Genomic DNA, 6,490 nt, shown 5'->3' on the forward strand with positions numbered 1-6,490 from the left:
GCAGAGAAGCTGTTTGCAGCACGGAAAGTGCTTCTCCTAGCCTGGGAAGTGAGAAAGCGCCTTTTGGCCACGCCTAGTGCTTTCTCCAGCGGTACGCGGCAGGCTGGCCGCGAACAGCGGCTAGGCGCGGTTTCGAGCTCTCCACAAGCAGAGAAGCTGTTTGCAGCACGGAAAGTGCTTCTCTTAGCCTGGGAAGCGAGAAAGCGTCTTTTGGCCGCGCATAGTGCTGTCGGAGGCTGCACGCTGCAGGCTGGCTGCGAGCAGCCTCTCGGCGCGGTTTCTGAGTTCTCCACAAGCAGAGAAGCTGTTTGCAGCACGGAAAACGCTTCTCTTAGCCTGGGAAGCGAGACAGCGCCTTTTGGCCGCGCCTACTGCTCTCAGAGGCTGCACGCTGCAGGCTGGCTGCGAGCAGCGGCTCGCCGCGGTTTCTGAGCTCTTCAGAAGCTGAGAAGCTGTTTGCAGCACGGAAAGTGCTTCTCTTAGCCTGGGAAGCGAGAAAGCGCCTTTTGGCCGCGGCTAGTGCTCTCGGAGGCTGTACGCTGCAGGCTGGCTGCGAACAGCGGCTAGGCGCGGTTTCCGAGCTCTCCACAAGCAGAGAAGCTGTTTGCAGCACGGAAGGTGCTTCTCCTAGCCTGGGAAGCGTGAAAGCGGCTTTTGGCAGCGCCTAGTGCTTTCTACGGCGGCACGCCGCAGGCTGGCTGCGAACAGCGGCTAGGCGTGGTTTCCGAGCTCTCCACAAGCAGAGAAGCTGTTTGCAGCACGGAAGGTGCTTCTCCTAGCCTGGGAAGCGAGAAAGCGGCTTTTGGCAGCGCCTAGTGCTTTCTACGGCGGCACGCCGCAGGCTGGCTGCGAACAGCGGCTGGGCGCGGTTTCCCTGCTCTCCAGAAGCAGAGAAGCTCCTCCAGCACCGAAAGTGCATTTTCGGGGCTGGGAAGCAAGATTTCACCTATTCATTATCTGCAGTGCGCTTACCTGCTCGGCGTGCTTTGCGGCGGCTGAGATCCTCGAGGAGCGGCAGACACGCGTCTCCCGGGCCGGGAAGCGTGACCTCGCTCTTTTGTCACTTCCGGTGCTCCTGCCGTGCGTGCAGCGCTGTGCAGAGGCGGAGGAGCTCGAGGAGCGGCGGCCACGCCTCTCCGGGGCCGGGATTGGAGAAGTCGCTTGTTCGTGACCTGCCGCGCGCCTGCCGTGTTCGGTGTGCTCTGCAGTGGTAGAGAAGCTCGAGCAGCTGCGGCCGCGCGTCTCCTGGGCCAGGAACCGAGAACTCGAGCCCGATGAGGAGTGTCTGCTTCTGCTTTTAACTTGTGGAAAGTTCAAAGCCTGTGGCTGTAAAATTAGCAGCAATACTGGTGCCTTCTTTTATCGCTCATGGTCACTGGCCAGCAGGGAACAAGAAGTGTCCCAGGACTTGTTGGTGCCCTGGCAGAGACAGAAGCAGCAAATGGTGTTGAGAGAATTTCTGGGAGTGCATGTGGGATCCTGGTTTTCTTGATAGCTTGAGAAAGGATCTGAACAGAAAAAATATCTTTCTTTTTACAGGAGAATCTGATGTGGAACATGGGACCAGGATGACTTGCTGTGACTTCTTGAAAGCAGGAAAGAAGGCGATGTTAATCTTTTTGGCTAGAGGCAAAGTGTCTGCAAAGCCTTGGAAGAAGCCTATGCCAGGTAAGTGAGGACACGAACAGGAAAACACCTGGAGGCTGTGCTGTGATTTCACGGAGGGTTATGGATTCCTGTCTCAAATGTCCATGTGTCAGTAGGGCTGGATCCAAGTGCCCCGGTGGAGAGGCAGGGTTGTCCTGCATTCCAGCTTTTTAGTGGCTGGAGTTTTGCCCAAGGAAGAGCAGCATCCTGATTTTGCTGCCATGTTCAGTCAGCACAGAGCTGTTGGGTGCCTCCGTCCAGGAGCAGCAGGAGCCTGGATTTCTGTCCCTGGGATTGCCTTGCTGTCCAAGATGGGGGCTGAAGGTGAGGGGCAAGGCAGGCCTGGGAGCTCTGGGAGTCAGGAGTGCCAGGCCTTTCATCTCCTGGTGCTGCTCAGGTGTTCACCAGAGGGTTTTTTGACGGCCTTTGGCTTTCTGGATGGAAGCAAAAGGGTCCTTTCCCCTCCCTGCCTTCTGTCATTCCCAGGTCAGTCCCTGCTCTTTGCTGGCAGGCTAAATAGCCTCAGGAGTGGGCCGAGGAAGTGCTGCCTGATCTGTGAGGTTCCACAGGAGATGGGAGCAGGCTTTGCGCAGAGGTTCAAGCAGCTTGGGACTTCCTGAAGGCCTGAGGCCTGAAGCAGAGTCTTGAGGCAAAGCTGACCTCTGGGTGAGCCTTCAACCCAGATGTTGTGTTTGTATCCTGTCGGCAGTGCGGTAGCCAGGATCATTAGTGTTCTGGGCTAGGTCCGTGCTCATTAGTGAAACATGGCTTGACCTTTCTGTGTTCAGAGGCCGGACAGGGCCCTGAGATGAGTCCTGTGGCCTTGTTGGGAGGAGCGGGGCCAAAGGCAGCTCCTGCATTGCTCCTGAAGCCCTGGCCCGGCTTTGGTGCGACGCCGGAGGAGGCTGAGCCCAGCTGTTCCCACCGTGGGAGTTGTGTGCGCCTGTTTATTGCAGCATTTGCCCGACCTGGGCCCTGTCCCGGCACAGCCAGAGCCTCTTGGCCTGCGGGCGGACGCACCCGCGGGAATTGCCAGTTCTGGGGGGGCTCTCCAGGGCTGGGTTGTGACAGGGGATTCCCAGCTGCTGGGGGTAAGGCTCAGGGTCCCTGGTGCTGGATCTCAGTCCCTGTAGGTCACCTTGGGTAGCAGTGCTGGGGAGCATTGCTGAGCTTCTCCTTGGGAGGTTCTTGGCTGCTCTGAGCTGTCGCCAAAGACCCTGAGCTCCTGAGGTTGGTGTCTGTGTCTTTGGTGCTGACCCTGCCCCCTGGCCAAGCTACTTTGGAGGGTTTGAAGGGTCTAGGGCTGAGTGCCCTTTGGGCAGTTTCCTGCCAGCCTGGTGTGCTCCTGGAAGTGCCGCTGACCTGCCAGGACTGAGGAGCTGCTGGCTGGGTGCTGGTTCTGTTCTGCAGGTGGAGCAGGTAGCCACAGGGATACAGGGGGAAAATGGGCTGCTGAAATTAAGGAAACAACATGCTTCTAACAGCAGCTACTTTCTTGTGTACATAAAGCTACAGTTCCAGTTTCTAGCACTACTCTTCATGGGTACAGGTGTCTCTCTCGGTCGGCTAAGTTATTTCTCCATCAGGCGGGCAGGCAGGAAGGCAGGAACGCACGCACACATCTTTCAGGGCACTTAATTGGTTAAGTGTCCATCACCGTGCTATGTGTCTCCTATCTGAGTTTTGCATTTCTTGGAGAGGCTTTCCTAGGCTCTTATTTTTAGAGCTGTTGTTGTTCCTGTAGCCTTGATGAATTCCTGCGAACTCTGGAAAAGAAGACTGCAGGTGTCATCTTCACTACAAACAGTTTGGCTGATACAGGAAATGGCCCAAGTTATTCAGACACATTGCTACACCGGGAGGGCTTAGAGAGAAACCTGGAGATGGGTTGTGGGAGCCTGAAGTGGGATCTTCTCCCCTGCCGACCCTTGATACAAGGGCAGTAGGGAGATGCATGTTTCCATTAAGCAGGGGATTGCTTGGGCAAATCAACAGGGCTCTGGAAAGTCAATGAACGTATAGGAGTTTTGTTCTAGTCTTTTGTTCTTTTGTTCTAGGAGCACCTTCTGTCCTAAAGTAAACAAGCAGCATTTGCTGCAGAGAAGCTCTTTCCAGCACGGAAAGTGCTTCTCTTAGCCTGGGAAGCGAGAAAGCATCTGTTGGCCTCACCTAGTGTTCTCGGCGGCTGTACGACCTTCCGAGCGGTGCCGCCTCTCCCGCTGTGGGCGGGCTGTGGGTCTCAGAGCCAGGGATCAGGATCACTGCGGACGGCACGAGCCTCTCCTGCTCCGCCTGCAGCCGGTGCTGCGCTGGGGTCCTGCCGGAGCTCTGGGCACGAGAGGACGGCGGTGGCGATTTCTTTGTGCTGTCTGGAACGGGCCAGGGTGCAGGCAACACCCGTGCTGGTACCAGGACCCCCCAAACCCCACCGCTCCCCGCGGTGCCTAGGAATTGTTGTCCAGCGTAGGGAGAAAATTCTTTATGAGAAAACTCAAAACTCAAGGATATGGGGTCTGAGGAGAGATGAGAGATTGTGGTATAAATTCAAGACGCATTGGGAAAAATAAATTTATGCAACAGCTCACTTCCTCTCCCAGACTGGCTTCTGTGTGATCGTCTGTGACTCCAACTGATCAGATGGGATTTTCAGCTTGTGGGGCTATAATGACGTGCCAGATTCTAAGCATGACAGAAAATAATGGGAGAACTCTCTGGCTCAGGCAGTGGAGCCTCTCAGTAGTGTCCCAAAGGTACAGCAGTACCCAGTATCTCTGACTGCAATTTGAGAGGTCCCAGCACAGCCCCTCTGTAGTGTTCCTGTGAAGCTGGCGTTTCCCAGCATCCCTGACCAGGGTTTGGGGGTCCCAGCACAGGTCCCTCGGCACATCCTGCTGCTTCTCCAAGTCCCGTTTAAACAGGATGGGTTTTTTTTGGGGTAGGAGCAGCCAAAACCAGCAGAACTGGCATTAACCACTTTCTCGAGGAATTTCTCTTTTCTTCCTCACCAAATTCCCACTGTCAAAACCACGCCTGAGGCTCAGCTCCCCATCCCCTCAATCTCTCCAAGGAACTGGGCTTGAATTTCCCAATCCAGCAGGGCAGAAATACTGTTGTCCTTATTGTATATCCTAATTGCAGTAATTGCTTAAGAAGTAATTGAAAGACATTAAAGGAATAAAGAGAAATTAAATAAGAGCTGCCAGCTCCAAGGGCCATCCCAGGGTTGCTCAAACCCCTTATCAGTGATTTGCTTTAATTAACCAACTCAGAGTAATTAACACCACATTGATATAGCATGATTCTTTTTAAATTGAGTTATAGATAACTACTGCAGAATGTAAAAACCTTTTTAAGCCCGGAAACTCTTTTAAGACATATACAGGCCACAGCTGCAGACAATGTCTAGGGATTCAGGGGGAAAAAGCCAAAGTTTTCAATCTTTAGCATCTTCCACTATGTCATCGTTGCCAATAAACATGGCTTCAGCCTCAGGAAGACACGGAGAGTCAGAGATTTTGCAGATCCTGGTCCCACCTCAGCCTTTCAGCAGGTACAGTCTGCAAGGAGAGAAAAGAAAATGGGTCAGAATGAACCGCCTACTTGCACAAAATCATCATCATTCATAAAGCATTAGGTAGAGCTGGAAGAACTTCCCCAAAGGCCCGTTTCCCTGTGGACTGAGGGCGCCAAGTTCAAGCACAGGCTGGACCTGCCATGGGCAGACTATGGAAACCCCAGAATAAAAGCTACTTCGCCAAATCCATAAAGCATTCCAAAATCAGGCTCCTGGGATGTGACCATCTCCTCTCTCACCTTGAAACATCCAGAATGAGGTCTGTTGCTGTTGAGCAGCATTCAAAAACTTGTTAGAGCAGAAACTGCCTCACAAATTACACTCAAGTAATGTAAGCTCCTCTGGCTTGCAGGTAAGTCAATAACAAAATGTTTTAGTTACCTGACCAAAAAAGGATCTGAGACCATCACTATGGACTGAATTGGAGCACTACATCAAAACAGAAAAGCTTCTCACCTCCATCTTCACTGGCCTAAGAGATACAGTGCCTACCAGTGAGGCAGAATGGGCAAATTCATTCCAAGTTTTTGGAGAAGACTTTAAAACTCACAGTAGTAAAGCTAAGTAGTGTTGGGTAACAAAACAAAAACAAAACAAAACAAAAAAAACAAACAACCCAGAAACCTTTTTGAGATTATTCTTGCTTAATACAACTGCTTGCTTTTATTGAAAAACACTAGGTGGAACACTCGATCGGTAGGAGAAACACTGACAATTAGTTGGATGCACAGAAAAGCAAACTCACCCAAAATAGCTGCATTCACATCAAAAAACCTGCTGAAATAATTGCTCAAATATATACCAAGCCTTGCTTAAAGGAGTGTGGCCATCAGCCTGGTTTGGTTTGCCTCCCTTTGAAGTTGTCAAACAACTGATCTTCAACACCTCATGCAAAAGCATTTATCTAATGCTGCAAAAAAGCCTTTTCTTAGATCATATTTTAGCCCAAAAAGACCCCACCAAACTAACAAGTCACCACATACAGTTCTTGAGTCATTCCTGTCTTTGAACACAAATCAAGCTAAAGCTATGGAGACAAGAAAAAGCAACTTAATGCTGCTCCTTTGCAAATTACAGAATCACAGGGAGGTTTCTCATTAGCTTAGGAAAATGCACGCCCAGTTCAGTAGATACTGAATAGCAGGGAAGTCAGGAGATAAACGCTTTGCTTTCAGAGACAAAAATTTCAATAAATACTTCCATTAAACCAGAAGTCTACAGATCTACTCCTCAGAAGTCTTTATTAAGAACAAAACCCCTGGGGTACCC

The 6,490-nt window shown here is 51.8% G+C and overlaps 1 long non-coding RNA gene across 1 annotated transcript; it reads left to right on the forward strand.

Moving 5' to 3' along the window:
• Positions 1 to 1,218: 1,218 nt before the first annotated feature.
• LOC136305959 (uncharacterized) lies at positions 1,219 to 4,481 on the forward strand. The gene is made up of 3 exons (XR_010725469.1): positions 1,219 to 1,444; positions 1,540 to 1,668; positions 3,705 to 4,481. It is a non-coding gene; the product is annotated as an uncharacterized lncRNA (long non-coding RNA).
• Positions 4,482 to 6,490: the final 2,009 nt, after the last annotated feature.

The sequence above is a fragment of the Chamaea fasciata genome, unplaced genomic scaffold (assembly GCF_029207755.1).
Source record: "Chamaea fasciata isolate MVZ Bird 193981 ecotype frontalis unplaced genomic scaffold, bChaFas1.0.hap1 SCAF_842, whole genome shotgun sequence".
Lineage (NCBI taxonomy): Eukaryota > Metazoa > Chordata > Aves > Passeriformes > Sylviidae > Chamaea > Chamaea fasciata.